The sequence below is a fragment of the Protopterus annectens genome, chromosome 6.part1, assembly GCF_019279795.1.
Source record: "Protopterus annectens isolate FY-2018-M chromosome 6.part1, PAN1.0, whole genome shotgun sequence".
Classification (NCBI taxonomy): Eukaryota; Metazoa; Chordata; order Ceratodontiformes; family Protopteridae; genus Protopterus; species Protopterus annectens.
In genome coordinates this window covers 575286582-575310341 of record NC_056738.1, presented here as the reverse complement: position 1 = coordinate 575310341, position 23760 = coordinate 575286582, and the positions used below count along the sequence as shown (strand labels likewise).

The window sequence follows — 23760 nt, the reverse complement described above, 5'->3', positions numbered from 1 at the left end:
GTAGGGGGGCAACTCAAGGCTCTCCAAAGAGGGAACAAATGCAAAGGGATTTTGCCCTGAGTAATCAGATTGTGAGAGGTGGTTGGGAGAGGGCCAGTCTGCCTGCTATACTGACTTCCCTCACAGACCCTGGGCCCTACCACCGAGAGCAGCTGACACCTCACTGCTCAAATCTTACTGTTGTAACACCTTGTGCTCCCTCCGTGGTGACCGAATGGCACCCATCCACCCAAGATTAACTCACTGCAGCCTCTCACTCTACCCCTGTTACACCCATGCTGCCAGTTGAAAACAGATATGGGTCTCAGCCAAGGCTTCCTCCATCTGTGCCATAGGGCTAGATCTAGGCAATCTGCTGTTCAGCCTTTCGCCTGTCACAAGCTGAGTATGTGAGAGACTGAGTCACTACAGTAAAAATATTCTAAAACTAATTTATTGCAGCTTTTGCTACAGCTGCATCTCATTAGATTCATCACTGTTTGGATAGTTCTCTCCAAATGTCCACCAATTGGATTGGATGCTTATGTTTAAATTCTCATTTATGCACAATGCTTCTGTGCATTATGGACAAATCACAGGATATTTCAATCTGGCACTTTGTTGCCACCTATGGCTGTATACCCCATACTATCCTTCCTTACAACCCTCCTACTCTAACAATCCTCCCCTTTCTACACCTCTTTTATTAGATCCCAGAAATACTCGCACATCTTTAACCTTCCCCCCGATTACCATATCTCCTTTTCGCTTTCTTCATCCTTCTCCCAACCTCTCACTTTCCTACATTTATTTTCCACTGTCTTCTACAAGCTCCTGTTCTAACTCATATCTGTAGACTTTGCACTTTTAATTACTACATTGCCTCTCTCTCCTAACATAAGTCTCCTTTATATATTCTACACCCCTTTACCCATCTCTCCTCTCTGTTGTAACTTAATTTTTTTTTAATATTTCTACTGTTTTAAAAATGACTTCCATGGTGGTGCAGCAATAGCATTGTTGCCTCACAGCAAGAGGTTCTCCCGTTTGATTCTCAGCTTGGGTTTGGAGTGCCTTCTGTGTGGAGTCTGCATGTCCTCTCCACGGTCAAGTGGGCATTCGAAAGACATGCGTTAAATGGGCATGCCTTCATTGAAGGTTGGGCATCGGGCTGGCAGCACGACACCATAAAAACCAACTGCCAATCATTAGCAGACCGGAGTTCCGCTATGGCGACCCCTAACCAGGAAAAGCCGAAAGACAAACAACAACAACTGTTTTAAAAATGAAACAAATGAACTATTTCTAAAGATATGCATGCTTCTGTATGCCTTCATGGGTTCTTAAGGTAACAGCCAAAGGACCCCACTGAGAAGCTCAGACACGTCTACCATTACTACTAGAAGATTAGAAATGTCTCCCTTATGTAGACTTTCTCCATGTCCCCTACAGTACTGTAAAAATTGTGCTCACCTACACAGTCATCCAGACTGATCTTAAAGGTGGTTAAGAAAATGGTGAGCGAGGGCAACCTGTTCCACAAACAAGAACTTGTTGAGTTACATAGCTGTTACACCATCTGGCGGTATATTAAGAATGCAAGTATTTGTCATTGCACTGTTTATTATATTGAATACATATACATTGTCTGTGGCACTTTTCTCCCTGGGCTGGGATTCTACTGAAAAGAGTCTGTTTACCCACTTAGACTATTCCTGCTTAACAAACACAAATAAGTAAATAACCTCAGTTATCCTGTCTCTCAGTAAAATGGACTGGAATGCACTTGCTACACTGATTTTTTTTTTCAGAGAGCCTAGCATACAGTCATGTTTTCCATAAATTTAACGCATGCGTTGTAGAATCACACAGCTGGGCACTACGTATTCTGTATGGGTTGACATACATGGCCATGCTGTTATCTTTTGCTCGGTCTTTGCATTTCACTGTTCACAGATGTGATTCATGTATTTATAGTACCTGCAGGGTCCTGTGCTCTTGTAAGGAGGGGGTATCTAATAAATGGCAAGTTTTGTCTGAGCTGGCAGTAATGTCATTTTTTTTTTTTTTGAAGTGGTGTTTTTATTTTTCTCTTCAAGGAAATTAAAATATTTAAAAAACTATTCCTTCATCCCTTAGCAGCATGCAGGAATGCAACAAACTGATCTTCAGCTAATCCACTTGCAGTAAGGTGTAAAACAGATTTCTAGTTCCAAAGCTACCAATTTTTAGTTAAATTCCCTTGAAGTACATTTTTTATTATTTTTTTTATTTTTTTTATTTATTTTTTTTGCAAGAAAGTGGAAATAATCCTATTTCTATTGAGAGTTTTTTGGTGTAGTTCCACACACAGCAAATCTATTTTCTTAATGCGACAGATATATTTCTTTAGTGCTGGCATATATTTCAGAACTCACTGAAAATATAATGTTTACAAGCTTAATAAAATAGTGCAACCAGGCAGGAAATATTGTCCAACATCCATGAAGGCTATATTTTAACTGAATTGTTTAAATCAACTGTGTACCATATGACATGAAAATCCCTTTAGCTAGCTGATAATGTACCCATATACAGACTGGGGTGCCTTCTGTGTAGAGTCTGCATGTCCTTCCTCTATTTGCATGGGATTCGTCCCGCATTCCAAAGTCATGCAGTAAGTGGATTCTACACTATAAATTGGCCATAGGTGGGAGTGTGTGGTACGGAAGTACAGCTGCAGCAAGGCTAGCCACCCAGTGGTGGGAACCTTGTCTCTAGGTGATGGTCACTGTTAGTGACACCGCAAATCCATTTGTAAAAATGGAATAGAGGGGGTGTGGATGAATGACAGGCCAAGTGGATATGATACATATGTCAGCGTTTTCTTTTTCATTCTGAGCATTGGCAGCGATCATAAGTCTCAGTTACAGAATAGTACTGCTTCCAACTTTCTAGCTGAGCTAGAGGTTGTGCAAGTGCAGAGAAGAAAAAGCACTTGGTACTGTTTGGCACCAGCTTCTTCCCTTTCTAAATGCTTGTGCAGCCTCTGAGTTGTTATATGCAAGTTTTTTTTTGAGTAGTCTTTAGTGATGTGCATTCCCAATTAATGGTTCTTTCAGAGTGTGTGTGCACGCATGTATCTCTATCAAACACACAAGCATACATTTTGCATTTACTTTTATGTTTACTCATCACTGAAGGGTGTAAGAAGGACCATTTCACTTGCTAATGGGTACATAGACAAATGGGCACGTAGATAAAAAAAAAATAGGTTGAACAATATGACTAGGTATAAAAGTGAGATTGTGAAGAAATTCCCCCAAGCCTCACATAAATCATTGGTTTAACAGATTTGCTTCAAAGGCAAAAGTTTATATATAAATTGGTACCCTCTTACCACCCCGCAATATTTGTTTGCTATTTTTGCCAGAATTAACACTTGGTTGAGAGGTGTGCAAAACTGTGTGTCTTAAAATCTTCCATTCCTTGTCAGCAAATTCCAGAATGGACTCCACTTAAAATCTTCCATCTTTCAGCAAAGTGTCAAATTGCTAGCCACATTTCCCAGTACCCCCATTAAAACACAGGTGGCAGCAATAGGCAGATATAAACATGCTTAATAAAAAGAATTTTGTGAAGTATTAGTGATTCAAAATGTGCCTAAGTTTTTTCTTTTCTTTTGCTGGCTCAGAAAATGCTATTAATTTAAGAATTTCAGTTAAATGCTTATCCAGAGCCACAGAGAAAAAAATACAGGAGCTCTGTTTTTGCTGCTTTTCATATCTGTCTCACTTCCCACTCTGACTATGTGTGTGGAATCTTCAGAAAATATTGAGAGAGAGAATTTTAATGCAGGAAAAAATGAAATTATTTTGTTTGGTACATCTGTGATGATCTTGAAGGAAATCATGTTTTTAATGTACAAAAAATTATTTTGTTTATTAACTCTGCTGTTTCTCCAGCATGACTCTTAATCCTGGGTGAGTTTTTAGTCACATGAGGAGGCACTATGGTCTCACCCCCCAAGATCCCTGATGTCCCATGCTAGTGTGACACTGACTCTTTTTCTTCTTGTTAGGTTTGGTAGATAAAGCTCCAGCAAACTGTTAATGTGTGTAGCTCCCACTGTATTTCATATAGACGTAATAGACTGTAGTTTTCCATTACACCACAAGGTGGAGCTCCTTTACAGAAACATAAAAGACAATTTCGAAAGTGAAAGAAGAGACTGGAACAATAGCTGAAGGAGGGAAGACTGAAACACGTAGCTGAAGGGGAAAAAGGCCTTGCAGTATGACTGGATTTTCTTTCTAATGCTTTGGGACAGAGAAGTGAAGTAGCAGATTGTGTCTGTCTCTGGCTGAAATCCTGGATGATGGTATTTTGTGGAATCAGGAGAGAAGTCTGAAACCAGTAGCTCCATGCCTGCTATGATTCAGCAAGAAAAGGAGTTCCCTTGGGCCTAGTACCGAGAAGCCATAGATGATTACCAGAGTTCTGGTAGGTGACTTTATACTTTTCTCATCAGAGGAACCACAACACCTGGTCACTAGGATATTCTTGATGGAGTGATGAGAGGCTCTGGCCATCATTTTTATATTTTTATTAGATTGTGGTCCCCCCCAAATGCTTTTTGGATTACAAATAACTGGGATCCATATAAGCTCCAACTTGGGCCCCATCATGCCAGCAGCAAGACTGTAAATAGTCACTGGCCAGTGAACAGGGTATAATAGAGTGCTTCATAGTTGGTCTGTTTAGAATTGATCAAGGGGGTAGAGGGTGTTAGTACTGCTGAATGACATTGCATTTTCTCATATTTGTATTGTTGCATTATAAATCCTCATTGTTCAATGACATTGCATTTTGCTTGTGTTAGGACTGCTACCTTTCAGAATTTTGCTGCTCAATGACATTGCATTTTCTCATATCTGTATTGTTGTATTATAACTCTTTTATTGCTTAATGACATTGCATTTTTTTCTCGTGTTTGTATTGCTGCATTATAAAGCTTTACTGCTCATTGATATTGCCTTCTTTGTGCATGTTTGAATGTCAAGACTTTCTTCTGTTGAGTTGTGGGGAAGAGGGTGAATGTATGTTTTTATTGCATGCATATCTCACCTTGCTTTATTGCTAACTGGTGCACTGCTGAAATAATTTGTTTATGATTGTGCTATTGCCTTTTTAAACTAGATGTGTCACCTAGAATAAAATATGTCCCTCTTGGTACCTTGGTGTGTTGGGCCTATAGGGATAGGAAGGAACCCATATTTCTTCAGCTACACCTGCGAGTGCGCTACATTTGGGGGGGGGGTTGTCTGGGATTGCCTGTACTGCCTTGGACTCCACCCTATTCCCTTGTACATGTGGAAAGCAAATCCAGCAGAAACATGAACCCAGAAGCTGCAGTTTTACTGCCCATAAATACTATAGGGCCTAAAGTTTTGAATGCTTTGGGAAGTATTGTAGAAAAATGCTTAAAGCCTACACAGCCATTCACTGGGTTTGGCTACCGCAAATTGCGTTTCTTTTCTGGCAAACAACACACATCTCAGGGAGGGGAAGATTTTGAATCCTGGATGGATCAGGCCTCACAAGTCCTAGAGGAGTGGGATATCCCAGAATCTCAGAAGAAGCAGCAGATAGCTGAAATCTAAAGGGATTAGCTGCGAATACCATACGCAACCTAAGGATGGGTAAGCAAGATTGCACAGCCAAGGATTATTTATGAATACTGCAGGGTGTGTTTGGAAGGACCGAGAGGGTTGCTGACCTACTGTACCAGTTTGAACATACATACCAAGAAGTTGGTGAGAAACTATCTAATTACCTTAAGAGATTAGATAAAATGCTCCACCAGATCATCCTAAAGAAGGGGGTGGATCCAAAAGTAGCTGACCAAGTACGGATTAGACAAATTTTACAGGGAGCTCAAACTATGGGCCTCATTGTGTGGAAAATGAGGATGAGAAATAGGGAAGAGACTCTAACTTATTCTCAGTTGGTAAAAGAGGTGAGGGAAGAGGAAGCCCTGTTGGAAGGCAAGTCTGTGTTCAACAGCAACTAAAACAGTGAGTGAACACCCTCAGAAGCCTATAGCCATGCTCACTACTCAAACAGGAGTCGTGGCCCAGAGTCTTCACAATGTAGAAGTGTCACAGTTGCAGATGCAGGTGTCTTCTCTGACTGATGCCATAGCTCAAGTCACCAAGACAGTTGCAGAATTGCAGAAAGCCATGGTAACTTTAGCTGAAGGGAGGAATACATCAGCTAGAACCTCCATGAAAGGACTCTGGGAAGAACCAAATCAGCCAATGCTCAGAGTTCCTACTGGATTTTGTTTTCGCTGTGGAGATACAGGGCATATAAAGCGACAGAGTCCTAATGCAGAGAACTTGAAAAGAGTGAACAAACTATTGTTGGCTAGTGCAATGCAGGGAAACTTCAAAGGGCATCAGTGAAGGAGCCAGCTGAGTGCCCAGTTATAAAGAGCTCCATAAAATCTAACATCAAAAGACAGCATCCTGGATCTCCTTTCCACACTAACCCTTGTAATGGGGGAGAAACTACCTACTATGCACACTTCTAGCTTATCTGAGGTGAACAACTGAATTGGAAAGCCATCTCAGCCAAACTCTCAGCATCTGAGACCGCAAAAGATTACTAAGCAAGAGTCTTATCCATTAAAATGGCGAGGTCAACCATTGGTACCTCAACCACATGCTGACTGCCATATAGCTGAACAACACCGGAACTGGAAACTACCCGAGGACCTACTGGGACCATCCCCTGTCATGTCAGTAAAAATAAGAGGAGTGTATAGTAAAGCACTGTTGGATACTGGTGCAAATATTACCATTCTGTACAGAGACTTCTACCAAAAATACTTAAAGCATTTGTCACTTGAAAAGTTAGAAGATTTGGAGATCTGGGGGCTAAGTGACATGAAGTTCCCTTATGATGGTTATGTCTCACTCAAGTTAGAATTTTCCACTTCAGTTGTTGGGTCAACAGAAGTTTTTGAAACACTTGCTGTTGTGTGCCCCAGGCCAAAAGGAAAGGATTCAGCATCTATTTTAGTGGGGACAAATACTGACCTTGTTAGAAGAATGCTAATGCCTCAGTTGACCCAGGAACACCCAACACTGCATCCTCTCCTGAGACCAGTTTTCTGTGCTTTTCAAAGGAAGAAGGATAGTAAGAAAGATGAAACTGGTCATGTGTGGACCCTGTCTGGGAAAGAGCTTATAATTCATCCTGGTCAGGTCACCTGCTTGAGAGCCAAAGTGAGGATGTTTGGACAAACAGTTTCCTCTCATCTCATGATGGAAACGGATCCAGAAAGTGACTTGCCACTGGGGCTGGAACTAGTCCCAGAAGTTTGGCCTGCGGACAAGTTAAAGCATCCATATGACACTTTGCCTGTGGGGTTCCATATGACACTTTGCCTGTGGGGTTGAAAAATAAAGGAAGTACTCCCATTGTCCTGCGTTCACAAGTGCATTTGGAAAATGTTTATGCTGCCACTCCCCTATCTGCTTCTGTGTTGACAAGGAATGAGAGCAGAGCCAACAAGCTGAAGCTGGAAGATATTGATATAGGAGGTGGTGTCTTGCCCCCTGAGTGGCTAACCAGAGTTAAAGAACAACTAATGAAAAAGAAAAATTGTTTTTCTACTAGTGAACTAGATGTGGGCTGTGCAAAAAGTGCAGAACACCGAAAAAGAGTAAAAGAAGACTGGCCCTTCAGGGAACATTCCAGAAGAGTAGCCCCAGGAGACCTGGAGGACTTAAGAAAACATTTGGAAGAACTAAAAGCCGCAGGGATAATTTGAGAGTCCAGAAGCCCATATGTCTCCCATTGTTGTTGTCGGGAAAAAGAATGGGTCAATTCGCATGTGTGTTGACTATCGTACTCTGAATCAGTGAACCATTCCAGACTAGTACATAACTCCCCGGATTGAAGATGCTGTAAATTGCCTGGTGGGCAGTAAATGGTTCAGTGTGCTAGACTTAAGGAGTAGAAACTATCAAATCCCTATGCACCCAGAAGATAAAGAGAAGACTGCTTTCATCACCCCTTTGGGATTTTTTGAGTTTGATCACTTACCTCAAGGTTTATCAAATGCACCGGCAACTTTCCAGAGAATCATGGAAAGAGCAGTTGGAGACATGCATCTCCTGGAAGTCTTAGTCTACCTAGATGACATCATTGTCTTTGGGTGGACCCTAGAGAAGCACAAAGAAAGACTGATGAAGGTATTGGACAGGATTGAGAAGAAAGGCCTGATGTTGTCATTGGACAAATGCAAGTTCTTCCAACCTTCAGTGACCTATGTGGGACATGTAGTGTCTGCAAATGAAATATCCACAGATCCCAGCAAAGCTGAAGCAGTGACATCTTGTCCCAGACCTAAAACTATCACAGAGCTGTGATCTTTCCTGGGGTTCTGCAGTTACTATAGAAGGCTTGTGGAAGGATTTTCAAAGATAGCAAGACCCCTCAACCATTTGCTCCGAAATGATGAGAAAGCAGATGAAACAGATGAAGATATCCTTGTAAAAATGCCTAAGGGACCAAGAGGTTCTAAAGAACTCATCGAGAGTTGTTGGGCTCCTGAGTGCGGAGTCATTTGAACAGCTTAAGTATTGCCTCACACATGCCCCTGTGCTGGCATATGCTGACTCAAGAAAGCCATACACTTTACATCTGGATGCTAGCAGGGATGGGTTAGGAGGAGTCCTTTACCAGGAGTATGACAAGAATCTGAGACCTGTGGCTTTTATCAGTCTGAGTTTATCCCCCACAGAAAGAAACTACCCTGCACACAATTTGGAATTCCTTACCTTAAAGTGGGCGGTAGTGGACAAGCTGCATGACTATCTCTATGGGGCTGAATTTGAAGTGCAGACTGACAACAGTCCTCTGACATATATCCAGACCACTGCAAAGCTAGATGCTACTGGCCACAGATGGATGGCATCTCTATGCAACTATAATTTTAGTTTGAAATACCACCTAGGATACGAAAATGGAGATGCTGATGGTCTGTCCAGAAGACCTCTAGGAGATTTACACTCCGACGATGAATGGGTGGAAATTCCAGTGCCAGAGGTGAGAGCTGTGTGTCAGATTGCAACCTGTTATCAACACACTGAATGTTGGGCCCAGAGGTTGGGTCTGTCTGCAGCAAGCATACTCCAAGCTTACTGTAATCTGGTCACTTTGCAGGCTTCATCGCTACCAGCTTTGAGTAACAGTGACCTCTGGAGAGATCAAAGAGAAGACCCCTTAGGTCAGCTGGTGGTAGCTGCTTTAGAGAAGAAACAAGTTAATATGCTTTGCATGGATATTCATCCTCTGGCGAGACTTTAGGCCAAAGAATGGGACAGACTCCAGATACAGAATGGACTAGTGTATAGGAGATCTCCTAGTGCACTCGGCAGTTAAAAATGGCAATTGTTGCTTCCTCAGAAGTATAGAGAAGTAGTACTCTGGTCACTGCATGATGAACATGGTCATCTTGGTTATGACAGAACTATGGGTCTGGTACGAGATAAGTTCTACTGGCCATGCATGAAGCAAGATGTTGAGGATTATTCTCGTACATGTCTTTGCTGCATTCAGAGGAAGACTCTGCTGCCCAGAGCTGCCTCATTGGGTCAAATGGAAAGTAGTGGACCCATGGAACTGGTCTGTATAGATTTTCTGTGCATTGAACCAGATGAAGGTGGGATCAGTAATGTGCTGGTGGTGACAGACCACTATACCAGGTATGCTCAGGCATTTCCCACTCGTGAACAGGAAGCTATTACAGTGGCAAAACTACTACTTGAGAAGTTCTTTGTACATTATGGCCTGTCAAAAAGGATACACTCTGATCAAGGACGTGATTTTGAGAGCAAGCTTGTCCATGAACTACTCACTCTCTTGGGAGTCCAAAAAAGCCACACCACTCCTTATCATCCTCAAGGGGCTCCTCATCCTGAGTGTTTCAACAGAACTTTACTAGACATGTTGGGGACACTATCTCCTGAGAAGAAGAGTCAATGGAGCAGACATGTAGCCACATGATGCTACAGGATTCTCACCTTACTTCCTAATGTTTGGAAGAGAAGCTCGTCTTTCTGTTGACGTCACAGCTAATGATACACCAGTGCGATCTCACAGCATTTATATGGAGAGACTCAAGAAGAACCTCAGGCAGGCTTATGAGCCTGCTGAAAAATCAGCAGGACAAAGACATAAGTGAAACAAGGCTCACTATGACAAACAAGTAAAGCTGCATGATTTGCAGCCAGAGGACAGAGTTCTTTTGAGAAATTTGGGACTACAAGGAAAGCATAAACTAGCTGACCGCTGGGGATCTGAGATTTACATAATTTGTTCTCAGCTACCTAATATCCCAGTCTACCAAGTTTACCCTGAGGGGAAAGAAGGCCCCATTAAAACCTGGCACCGAAACAACTTAATGCCTTTGGCAAAATCAGTGAGACTCATGAATCCAGAACCCAGAATGGCTCAGTGGAAGCCTAACTCAAGGCGATTCCTCTCCAACAATCAAGAGCCTATGCTTCCTCTTGCTGAAGTAGAGGAGGACAGTGATGATGACGGGTTTCAGTGGGGTTTTTTATGAGGATGTTCAAACCCCGTGGGCTGTAATCTCAATGTAAATGCACCGAAATTCATTCCTTATCATTTTGAGCAGCCCAGATCTAACAATAGACTAAGTAATGTTTCTGTGTCTCTTGCAGAACCCGATACTGATGGAGGCCCTGCTTTGCAACCTTCAGAAAATAGTGCTGAAGACATTCATACCTTTATGGAAAATGAAAGTGAAGTTATACAAGAGGAGATCTTAGAAGTAGACAATATGCATACTGAATGCGATGTGAGTGACAAACCTTCTGAGCAAAATTCTTTAGCTGTCTCTTCCGCACCAAAACTGCAGAAACTGACCCCCCCCCCCGAGAGTTACCTATAACAGTTTGGGACATAGTACACAGGAACCTGTGACCACAGCTCATAGGAAGGTCTGCGCTCATAATCCCTATGCCTCCTACTCTAGTGGTGACACCCCACCCCAAGTTAAGCATAAGGCTGATTACCCTTGGTGGAATGTACCTTTTGAATGCAAAAATATTGTTCTGTTGATGATGCATTAGTGTTTGTAAATATTTTCTCCTAATCTACCTTTGACTTGGGGGGAGCCAAGATTTTCAAGTGGGGGAGAGTGTAGCTCCCGCTGTATTTCATGTAGAAGTAATAGACCTGTAGTTTTCCATTACACCACAAGGTGGAGCTCCTTTTCAGGAATATAAAAGACAATTTCGAAAGTGAAAGAAGAGACTGGAACACTAGCTGAAGGAGGGAAGACTGAAACACATAGCTGAAGGGAAAAGGGCCTTGCAGCATGACTGGATTTTCTTTCTGGTGCTTTGGGACAGGGACGTGAAGTAGCAGATTGTGTCTGTCTCTGGCTGAAATCCTGGATGATGGTATTTTGTGGAATCAGGAGAGAAGTCTGAAACCAGTAGCTCCATGCCTGCTATGATTCAGCAAGAAAAGGAGTTCCCTTGGACCTAGTACTGAGAAGCCATAGATGATTACCAGAGTGCTGGTAGGTGACTTTCTACTTTTCTCATCAGAGGAACCACAGCACTTGGTCACTAGGATATTCTTGATGGAGTGGTGAGAGGCTCTGGCCATCATTTTTATATTTTTATTAGATTGTTGTCCCTCCTCCCCAAATGCTTTGTGGATTACAAATAACTTGGGTCCATATGAGCTCCAACTTGGGCCCCATCATGCCAGCAGCAAGACTGTAAATAGTCACTGGCCAGTGAACAGGGTATACTAGTGTTTCATAGTTGGTCTGTTTAGAATTGATCAAGGGGGTAGAGGGTGTTAGTACTGCAGAATGACATTGCATTTTCTCATATTTGTATTGTTGCATTATAAATCCTCATTGTTCAATGACATTGCATTTTGCTCGTGTTAGGACTGCTGCGTTTAAGAATTTTGCTGCTCAATGACATTGCATTTTCTCATATCTGTATTGTTGTATTATGACTTTTATTGCTTAATGACATTGCATTTTTTTCTCGCGTTTGTATTGCTGCATTATAAAGTTTTACTGCTCATTGATATTGCCTTCTTTGTGCATGTTTGAATGTCAAGACTTTCTTCTGTTGAGTTGTGGGGAAGAAGGTGAATGTATGTTTTTATTGCATGCATATCTCACCTTGCTTTTTTGCTAACTGGTGCACTGTTGAAATAATTTGTTTATGGTTGTGCTATTGTCTTTTTAAACTAGATGTGTCACTTAGAATAAAATCTGTCTCTCTTGCCACCTTGGTGTGTTGGGCCGATACGGGCGTCACCAGAGTCAGGTAGGAAGGAACCCATATCTCTTCAGCTACACCTACGGGTGCACTACATGTGGAAGGCTTGGACAATAGTGCACATTCTCTTGAGAATTAATAGCAGTGGGGTTCTGTGTCAAACAACATCTTTCCTTTGTCATTTTCTCCTGCTATACCTAACAAACTGAGCATTGGCAAAGGGATTACCTGAACGTAGAAATTCTGCCAAATGGATATTAACCATTTTGGTGTTATCATTCTTTTCTGATACAGTGATAAGAATCAACCTTTTAAGGAACATAATTTAAAAGGATTCTTATTTAACTTTAGCCATGCAAGTCATCTAGTCCAAAGATGGGTTTCAGCCATGACCAGGGCAATAGGTAGTCACAACTTTTCAAAACAATGTATGCAAACAGATCACCTCATTACATACATTTCAATCCAACAATTGCATTCGGATTATATTATAATCATCCTTTAAACTTCAATAGCTACTTGACCTGTGCTTTTACATAAATGTTTACAAAAATTCATGCATTCTCTAGAAGGATGCTAGCACTATTTATTTATGTACTCTCACTAGTTGCACAGGCCTCCCTCAGGAATAACTCAGGAGCACCTTTTTTCACTCCTAGCAAACAATTCTTGTAGAGTTGTAAGCTTCAAACAATTTTATGCTTTCTTTCATATTTGCTATTATGCAATTTATCAACTTAGTTTTTTAAATTGATTTATACTTTTTTTATGTTTTAAACTACCTACCGTGTTAAATGATAAATTCATTTATCATTTGTTTTGTTAACAAGGTAGGTAATCTGGTGTACGGACTATTTCTTTTTTCAGCCATGACCCAGGCCACAAGGGCAAAGGTAAATATAACATACCACATACAAATACATTGACAAGTAAATTTAGCCAGTTAACTAGACTTTTTTAAACGGTATGTTAGAAAAAAAAACAATATCTGGAGACCATCTCTGCAGGTACAGGGAGAACATGCTAAATTCCAACACAGCTAGTGTCCAAAAATTAGGACTGAATCAGTCACCCTGGAGCTGTGAGGCAGAGATCCTACCGTTAAGCCACCATGATGCATAAATTGTCAATAGTGGAATATAACATGGTGTGAAGTGCTTAGGTTCAAGAACTGTGGTAAACAAAGATTACAATCCCTTTTAGATCATATCTGCTTAACTGTTGCTGATTTCACAGAACCTGCATGATTTTTTACCTTATTTTATTTAACATTTGTTTACTGGGAAAGTCCGACTATGAACGAGCTAATTTTCAGCAGAGGCCTGGGGAGAAACACTCCAGACACGTCTTTATAACATGGGAGGAAACTAGAGCACCCGGAGGAAACCCACATGAACGCAGGTAGGACATGTAAACTTCACAGATGTCACCCCAGCTGAGAATCAAACCATATAACTTCTTTTTGTGAGGCAACATCGCAAACTGCTGCACTATTGTGCCTGCTTGTAGTTTTTTCTGGAAAAGTGTAGTCTGTAAATAATGCTGCGCATGATAGTTTTATACTTAAAAAAAATGCATATTGATGCAAAATCTCTATGTTAGAGTACAATACACTGAACTATAACTCACAGGCAAAAAAGTAATTCAACTATAGTGTCAGTCAAAATACCATAAATCCAGTTTAATTGGAGGTAATCTTCTTTGAGATTATGTAGTCTCCAGTCTAGCAATTATGGTGGTCCATGAATTAGAAAATCAGATGTTTATGTACTTCAGCTCTATACTATTAGATCTTGCTAAATCAGTATATTGATTTATTTTTATCTGATTACCAACTGAATAGACTGTTTGCCAGACATTTCAATGATGACCCAATCAGAATAATTTTCCATAATAAATAATTTTGTGTTTTAAATGGCTTTAATGCGCTGCAAATATCTTGCATTCATGTGTAATGTGCATGCATGGTGCACCGTGTCTCATCATCAGGGGCTGCTTTATTTACTACACTATCCTTATCTCCCCCCCCGTTGTTTTCCTTTTTGGTTTACACTTTTCTTCCTCCTGTTTTCTTTCTGGTAGTATCATGAATACCTCTTTCCATTGCTGTTTATTTGTTCCTCCTCTCCTTTCCTCATTCTAGTCAGTTTTTGCCACCTTCTTCCTGCATCCAGGAACGTTTTGTGTAATGCATACTCCCATACTTTTTTTGTTCCCTTTCAGTTTGGAGTGATGACGGTTCTGTACTTCTGTACTCAGCAGTCCGGTTGCTGCCTTTTATTTCCTCCCAGATGCTGATCTCCAGCTTTATGTTCCATATACATAATTCCTAAGCATATTCTGCTTCCTTTTGAAGTTTGACTCCTCAAATCTGTTTCGGATTTTAGACTTCTAATGCCCATTCCATAATTCCTACCTTTTCTTCCTAACCCTTTCAGTATCTACTGTTCTCTTCTGCCTTCCTTTACCAATCTCACAGGGGTGTGGGGGGGACTAGACAAGTCTATGCAGTTTTCTCAAGGTTTGAGCTCCCAATCCATGTAACTAATGCATGTGTGTCATTGCTTGAACTGTCTTCTAACAGCATCTGTCAACTCCTGTCCATTCTTTTTTCCCCTTTCCAATTTCTTTCTCATTTTCTTCCCTTAGTTCTTTGTAGAATTGCTTGTTCCTTTGCCTCCCTAACTACTTACATTTCTTTCAGGGTGCCATCCTCTCTCATTTTGCCCTTCCTTCCTTCCTGCCTTTTCCTCTCTTTTTCCAGGGTTCCTCGAATACCATGTAGTTCCACATTTGGGCCTTTGGCACTCAGTATTTCTGCATCAACTCTCCCATTATCTTTTCCCACCCTCCGTTTCTCTGCATACCGAATCTTACTGCTGAGCTACTCCACTTCTCCAGATGTCTTCATTCTTCTTTCCCTATTTTGGTTCCCACACTTCTGATTCCATTTTTTTTGGAGGGGGGGGGGTCTGTTCCATCCCTCTTCATACATACCAGTTCTTTCAGTGATGCTTCATTCGGACCCCTTCATAGTCTTCTCCATTTCTCACTCTCACTCACTGTTTTGCTTAACCTCTTTTTTCTTCTGTTTCTTTTATGTGAATGATGTTACTAGTCCGTACGTACATAGAGATATGCTGGACCCTCCCAACACCACCTTTTTCTATTCATTCTCATTTTTGCCTCTCTCTGCCCCTCTTGCTGTATCCTTTTATCTATAGAGTCTATCTATCTGTGGAATAGGATTATTGGTAATATCACCATCCTTGCTGCATTACTTCCAAGAAATATGAAGTCACCTTTTCCCTGGACAGTACCCCTAATGTTAGGTGGTGAGGCAGGCAGTAGCTAAGCCTCATTGTAGATGTATGCAGTATGTCGCAGAGTCATGTTTCATTATGGTGCCACTTGAAGCATGACCATGGCATGGAACAACCTGTGGAAGAAGTGCAGGCTGGAAGGTTGTTAACTTAGAGTGACCAGAAAAAAGGGTCTGATGTTGTTGTAATAATCACTGCTATACCAAAAAAATCATCCCAAGTGTCCTTACAGGAATAGACTCTGGAGATGATGTATTTCTCCTTGTGTGCCTGTCATCTGTCAGGGGTCAAATGGAGTGTTCTCATGTGTCATCAGCATTTATGTTAATACGAAACAGCAAGCACCTCCAGGATTTGGGTTCCCTACAGAATCTTGAAATCCTAAAACTTTGAAATTCATATGGTCGAGATCTTATGATCAAAGTTTTAGAACTTCGAAATTCTGAATGGAGATCTGCATACAGCACAGAATGGGAGAATTCCCCTTTCCTTGCTGTATTGCGATCCCGGAGTTGGTATATTTAAGTAATGGGGGTGTGGGGGGTGCAGGGGGGCTTGCCCTCCAGCAGAAACATTTAAAAAGATTTTTTTTTTATTTTGGATTTGTTTCAGAATCTCGATATTCTGAAACATCGATCATATGAAATTCGATGTTTTGGAAATTTGGGATTCTGAAGTGAATCCCAGGATTTCTATAGTTACATTTGCCTTCTTTTATGAAAGATCTATTCTCCTCCTGTTTTCCTTTATACACTCCAACTCTTTCTTTAGTTAACTAACTTACTAATAGAAATATCTGCTATTTATGCATTTTGTTGTTGAAAGTGTTTTTTCCTTTCTAAGTCATAATTTTTTAGCCCTTTTTTAGAATCTGTAATGCAGTCTTGCTACATTGTATTGCCTTGCATAGCTGGAAAACGTTTTCTACCTTTGTTTTCCACAACATTTTCCTTGTGAGTAATACTGCTTTTTAGTTTCTCTTTCTTTACATAGTGAATTCTGAGGTCTGAATCTTCTACCTTTGCTCGTCCAACTTTGGCCATTTTTGACTGTCCCAGCTTGCCCTATCTTGCTGGGGGACCTATTCCACTCCCGTTAAAGTTGTCTTCATATTATTCATGTGTGATTCCCATTTGCAAGATGTGTAGTGACTAAACAGCATGTTTTTCAATCCTCTGCTAACTGTTTTTCCACCCAAACATCTTCAACTTTATCCCCAGTTATATGAAATGAAGTTTTACAGTTTGTGCAGCAAGGTGCATACATTCAGACTCTGAATTCTGGTACTGTGTGCCAGTTAGGATGAAGTCATTGCTCTAAAAACCACTTATTGCACTATCCTAGGTGGGGGCACCCCCTTCACCCCCCCTTAACGTATACTAACTCATGGTTATACAACAGTACGGAAAAAGGCTAATTTGTGGTTTGCTGAAAGTGGTTTTTGTTGTACTCATTTTGCAGTATCCGCACTCACACTTGCTGTTAAGAGTTGTGACATTCCTTAATAAATAGCTTAGGAGGAATGCAGTTGTTGGTTCCTTTGACTAGGTCAGCTTCTTGGCCGTTTGTGGTGCATACGCTCTGGTAACCACCCTAAAGGCATTGCCAGCAACAATCTTTGTCCACTCACTTGTGGTGATCTGTAAATCATCTACAGTAGTGATTGTTTGCTTGTCTCAGTGGTGATCCCCAATAGTTTTCCTTCCAGGAATATATAAACTATACAACATGAATTGTTGGTTTGTATGCGTTGTATAGTTTTGTGACTGTTCTGTGCGAAAATAAACCTAGATAATCAGTGAAGCAAGTTATTGAGGAGTGGTTTTGAATTCAATGGGTCTGATGTGAGAACAACACTTATATAATGTCCGTGCTGATTGGCATTTTGATAGTATACTTGTTGGCTATATTACTGCACATGGTTGGCAAGCCAGTCATGGACAAGATGCCGTTCTATCACTAGGCGCATATGGACATTTGGCCATACACTTCATGCATGCTTGTAGATAACTAAGATCACCAGTTCACCTAATGGCATGTCTCTAGGATGTGGGATACCATTGGAACACCCAGTAACATCTGTATGGCTGGAGAGGATGTGCAGACTCTTCTGGAATGGAATGCCTTCTGTGTAGTGTATCAGAGAACCACAAGTTCTGGGGCACCATTGCAAACTGCTCCACCTATGTGGAACTTGATTCAGATATCATTTTTCTTCAACTTTCTTAGTATTCATGCTGCCTTGTATACACATTTCAAAAATGGCTTCCTTATTGCAGCCTACTGCAGTCAGTGAGGCATTCCTTAGTGATGTCACATTGCAGGTACTTGTTTTTCAGTTTTATAAGCTTTTAGAGTTTTGCCATGTTGCCAGTTACTCCTTGCTGCTTTAACTTCTTGTACTAGTTCAGAAAAAAATGGATCCACAGTATAACTCACTTCCACTGATGTTTTAATAAGTATAAGTTGTAAATAAGTACACATTTTCATAATGCATGGATTTCCAGCTTCTCAGTCTATGGGAGATGGTGGCAAGAAATGTGCATTTTTTTGTAAGGGGCAAGACCCCTGCACCTTCTATTTTTGACTACACTCCTTGCACATTTTCACTCTCAGGTTGTTGCACCATAGACAGATCACTAGGAGTCACCATTTATTTATTTGTATTTGTTAACCAGGAAAGAGCATTGAGCACAAAAGGCTAATTTTAGTCTCAGCCCTGGAAAAGGGTGCAATACTGAGTAAAGGCAATTGTTAGTGGTAGTACAAACTGCTTTGCATACGACAGTGAAAGATTTTTTTTGAAAGTGAACTGTCAGGCATGAACAAAATCAGTATGTACAATATTTACAACCACAAGACATTTGCAATAATCATGACAATCAGAAGGGTATGACTCTCCATGAAGTAAGTAAAAGTGGAGTTACAGAATTAGATACCAAGGAAATGATGAAAGGATGGTAATTAAATATTGAGATTTGGTGAACTGAACTTTGTTTTGGGGGGCACCAACTAAGTGGCTGATCAACACTTGATGTCAGAAGAGTGTGGAAGAGAAGAGAACTGGACAATGTGCTGGCTTGAACCATAACTGTTAACTTCTTTGCACAAGAATTATGGACAAAAAACAAAAATAATGCAGAGAGGGGCAAAGGCTCCAAATCAAGGACATATTTTAAATATTAATTTTAAGTTGATAAAATAAAAGATTTTGTGTTGACACATTCCCTGAAGGATGTGAAGTCTGAAACTCAAATGTCTGTCATCATTTAGTGACTTCATTTCTCAATGATTTGTCAGAAAGCCACAGATTTTGAGGAACAGCCCTAAAATACGTGGCAAAAATCTGGACATTCTGTGAAATTCTGAACATTTCAGAGGTATGGAATGACTAAGTGTGATTTGCGCTGTTGGGTGCTCTGAACACCTGTCAAGCCCATAGAAACACTGCTAGAAATTAATACAGTGGGCTGCCTTCTGCATAAAGGGGGTTGTGGGTCTTTGATGAGAAACTATTCTTTTAACAAGCATTTGACGAGTCCTGCTAGGTTCAGTATATCACATTAGTATTTTTCCTCTGTTTATTTGCTAAGTTTTTCTGCATAGCCGCCTATTTTGAGCATTTTCTGGCTTGTTAAACTTGATTTCTGCATTAGTAACTGTATTTAGAGCACAACCTAGAGCTGTTTACTGAATTTCCTGTTTGCACTTATTTTTAAAATCGTTTTTTTTCTCAAAACTTGCATTTTATCTGTCTTTGGCCTAGCACTCTTGTGTGGGGTCATTTACTGCACTGTTATAACTTGTTGATACTTGTGAACCTCTGCTATCTCAGAAAAAAACAAAAAAAAAAAAATCTTGCTTTTTTCCCACTTTTCTGAGATTTAAAAAAGTTCAGTTACAGGCTTGCTGTTCCTGAACTGTTTGTAAGTTTCTTGGAGGCCATTTTTTGCTTGGGCTAAAGGGAAGTCTCTCTGTTGATCAGTGGCAGTGAAAAACATTGAGCAGCCTGCCTGCCCCTGTGGGAGTGGTTACTGACTCGAAACTGTAGTTTTATTGGCCATTTTGGGTCAATTCCTAACTCCTTCATCTTCCTCTCTTAAAACCCTCTTTTGCATGGTTTTGCGCGTTTTTGTGCATAGCGCAACAGCGGGCAGCGCCGCCTAATTAGGTTTAAACTATTCCTGGCTCCCCAAAGTCTGCTCTTCACTTTTTCCCTTAGAACTGCTCTATCTCTCAATTTAAACACCATATTCTCATTCTAAGGCCCTTCAGTGGTCCAATTAAGTAATCCTACAAGTTAGCACTATAAAACCATAAGCACTACTTACTCTTATACTCTCTACGATTACCCTGTCCTCTATTGGTCCGTCTTAAATTCAGTTTCCCTATATTACTCTAGCATGTCCAAAGGTCAGTCAATGGTTTCCTCTCCAGTCCAGCTGGTGAATCTGGGAATTTTGAGGCAATGTTACAACTGTCTCATGTACACGGACAACCCTCTCCTCCTCCAAACAGGTTCAAATATATGTGAGAGATGCAACTATTTAGCCAAACTGGAGGCTGAGTTCTCTCATCTCAAAACTGGTGTAACCAGTCAGGAGGAGAAGGTAACCTCACACAACACAATTCCAGTATCACAAAGTCCCACCACATCAGCGAACCAAACACATAAATACACAAAAACATACTCGGAGGCTCTAAATAAAAATCTACCTAAGCAACAGAGACCTCCAAAGCAGACATCCAAGCAAACGCTACCTCAAAACAAAACACGCACAACACATAGCCCACAAAGTCAGTGTGCCAAGCAGCCACAACCCTTAAGGCTGAATAACACACCCGATACTCTTGTAATAGGTGACTCTATTGTCAGACACACTGATGTCCCGCTCACCAGGCTGAATAAAGAGAAGGTCACGGTGAGCTGCCTGTCGGGTGCTAGGATCCACCACATAATGCAAGCACTCAGGTCACTCCAAAGCAAATACAAATATGACTCAGTCATTGTACATGCTGGTGTGAATGACCTGAGACGTACCTCCCTGGACTACATGAAAAGAGACATAGAGGAGCTCTCTGATCATGTAGCCCAGGCTGGTATGACCCTGACCTTGAGCAGCATCTTACCCTCACCTAGAATGATGCCACAGTACAAAGACAAAATGATCGATTTTAACAATTGGCTAAAATTTTGGTGTCATTCAAAGGGGATCCAGTGTCTGTCAGCCTGGGATGACATGCTCGACAAGCCACATTGCTTTGCTAGGGACGGCTTGCACCTGTCACCACTGGGCTTTGGATATTGGCAAAGGCTCTTGCCACCCCATAGTGCCTTTTTAGGCAAGGCTCAAAAGTCAAACCCACCCCATAGACAGCACAAGGAACAAGAAACTAAGGGTAATGCTGCTTAACGCCAGAAGTCTTAACCTCAAGATGCATGCACTCGAAGCTCTCCTCAGTATGGAGAACATCGATATCTGTGCAGTGACAGAAACCTGGTTCAAGGCTCCAGAGAGCACCCCAGCACTACCAGGCTATACCTCATATCATGCTTTTCGGCCCCAAAACCCGGACCGAACCACAAAAGGAGGGGGAGTTTCCATATTTATCAAGGATATCCACACCTCCAGGTTAGTGGCATTGCACGAAGTATCTGAGACTATCCATGTGCAACTAACAGTGGGCAAGACTGCTTTTCAGTTTATAGCATCTTACAGACCACCTTCTCAAAGTCAGGAATCCCACTCGGCTTTCCTGAAAACATTGGAGAACATGAAGATCTCTCCGAACACCATTATATTGTGAGACTTCAACTACCCAAACATTGACTGGGAGCACTACTCAAGCCCCAGCACCTTAGCCCAAAGGTTCCTGGAAATTATAAACTCAAATGCTATGGAACAACTAGTCACCACTCCCACAAGAGGGGACAACATACTAGAATTGATCATTACCAACATGGGGACTCTATGCTCCACACCAGAAGTATATCCCTCATTGGTAAGATCAGACCATAAATTAATTTCACTGGATGTCCACATCCCGACCCCACCCCCAGCCCAGAAAACCACAGTGAAAAACTTCTCAAAAGTGAACTTCTCACTTCTCAAAACCGAAATGGAATCCTTCAAGGCCCCAGGGCCAGTGGAAACTACAGCCCAAACTGCAGAATCCTATATAAACGCATTCTACGGACATCTCCAGGAATGCATGGATCATGCTATCCCAAACAAAACCAAGTCCCAATCATCCAAAGGCAGGCGTCCAGTCTGGTGGACCCCTGCCATAAATAAACTGTACAACAGAAGGAGGAAGCTACTACATGATAGAGCAAAATCCCTAATAGGGAAGGCATCTCTGATCAGTACTAGCAAAAATTACGATCCCTCATAAAATCCTCCAAGGCCAGCTTCGAGAGAAAAATTGCACAGGACACCAAAGACAATCATAAGGCTTTTTTCAGTTATGTTAGGAACCTGGAATGCAACTCCCAGACTTGTTCTGAGTTGATTCTAAACGACAAAAATTACACTGAACCCACAGACATCGCCAATATCCTGGCAGACAGGTTCAGTGCAAACTTCTCCACCCCCAAAGAGCAAGTATCTATCCCGGCAGAGGGCTGCCTCCCAAACATCTCTGATGCTCAGGTGAAGGCTGCCCTCTCCAAAGCAAAAAACACTGCTTCCATGGGACCAGATGGCGTCCCAGGTTGCGTCCTACATGAACTCCAAGAGGAACTAATCCCTCAAATAAAACAGCTATACAATCTCAGCCTCACTACAGGATATGTGCCCACAGAATGGCGTACAGCAACAGTGGTTTCACTCCACAAAGGTGGAGCCTCGACGGACCCTGGAAACTATCGCCCCATAAGCCTGACTAGCTTAGTCTGCAAGGCTATGGAGAGGATCATCATGGAGCTCATAAACAAAGACATTGGGGACCTACAGACACTAGATCCTGCCCAGTTCGGCTTTGTCAAGGGCAGATCCTGCCTTTTGAACCTGGTTGACTTCTTCGAAACAGTCACCAAAGCCATAGATGAAGGGAAGGTAGTCCACACAGCCTATCTGGACCTTGCAAATGCATTTGACACAATACCCCACTCGGGTATCATAGATAAGCTATCCAGCTTAAATATAAACCCCTATGTCACAAGATGGGTTGCAAACTGGCTCAAAGACAGAACCCACAGAGTGAGAGTTGCTGGAGCCATGTCAGACTCGAAACCGGTCACAAGTGGCATCCCACAGGGTTCTGTCCTGGGACCACTCTTGTTCGATATATACTTTTCTGAGGTACAGGCAAACGTGGAAGGACTATGGCTCACCAAGTTTGCAGACGACTGCAAACTGGGCGCCATAATCGACTCTCCAGCTGACACAAACATCCTTCAAAAAGGTCTCACAGAGACAGATAACTGGTGCCAGTGCCATGGTTTAAAGCTAAATGCCAAAAATGTATAGTCATACCCTTTGGCAAAACAATGTGCCCACAAATTACCACATAGGCGGAAACCCATTAAGTACAGAGAAAGTTATTAGGGACCTGGGGACCCAAGTTGATAGCAATCTCTCCTTTGAAAACCACATTGCCAAAGTGGTTAGAAAGACCTTCTACATAGCCCATCTCATCACAAAGGGTTTCACATCTAGATCAAGAGAGGTAATCGTGCCTTTATTCATCCCTCATCAGGCCCATCATAGAATACAATGCCCCTTTTGGGATGTACCTTACCCGACACCTGCAGCAATTAGAGACCCCAAAAGTATCTCACCAAGAGGATCAAGGGTCTCAAACAGATGCCATATGCTGCTCAGTTAAAAACTCCAGCTCTACTCAGTTGCATACCACCTACTTGAGGCGATCTATGCCTGACATACAAAGCTATGTCAAATCCAGAATTAATGGACATGCTCCACCTCAGTAAATCTAAATCCCTTAGAGCCACATGCTCGAGGGACTTGAACCTCAGCACAGAAATAAATAGAACTTGCTGGAAGGACAGGTTCATAACCCAGAGGCTCCCTTCGCTCTGGATTAGAATTCCAGTTCATGTGAGGCAGAGCACCTCACTGAATCTCTTCAAGAAGAATCTCGATAGGTGGATGGGGGATCGTAGG

At 41.7% G+C, this 23760-nt stretch overlaps 1 protein-coding gene across 1 annotated transcript in view; it reads left to right on the top strand.

The window, feature by feature from the left end:
- Window positions 1-23760, top strand: part of RASGRP2 (RAS guanyl releasing protein 2) — a 1579354-nt gene that overhangs the window by 33415 nt on the left and 1522179 nt on the right. The gene's annotated exons all lie outside the window — the stretch shown is intronic.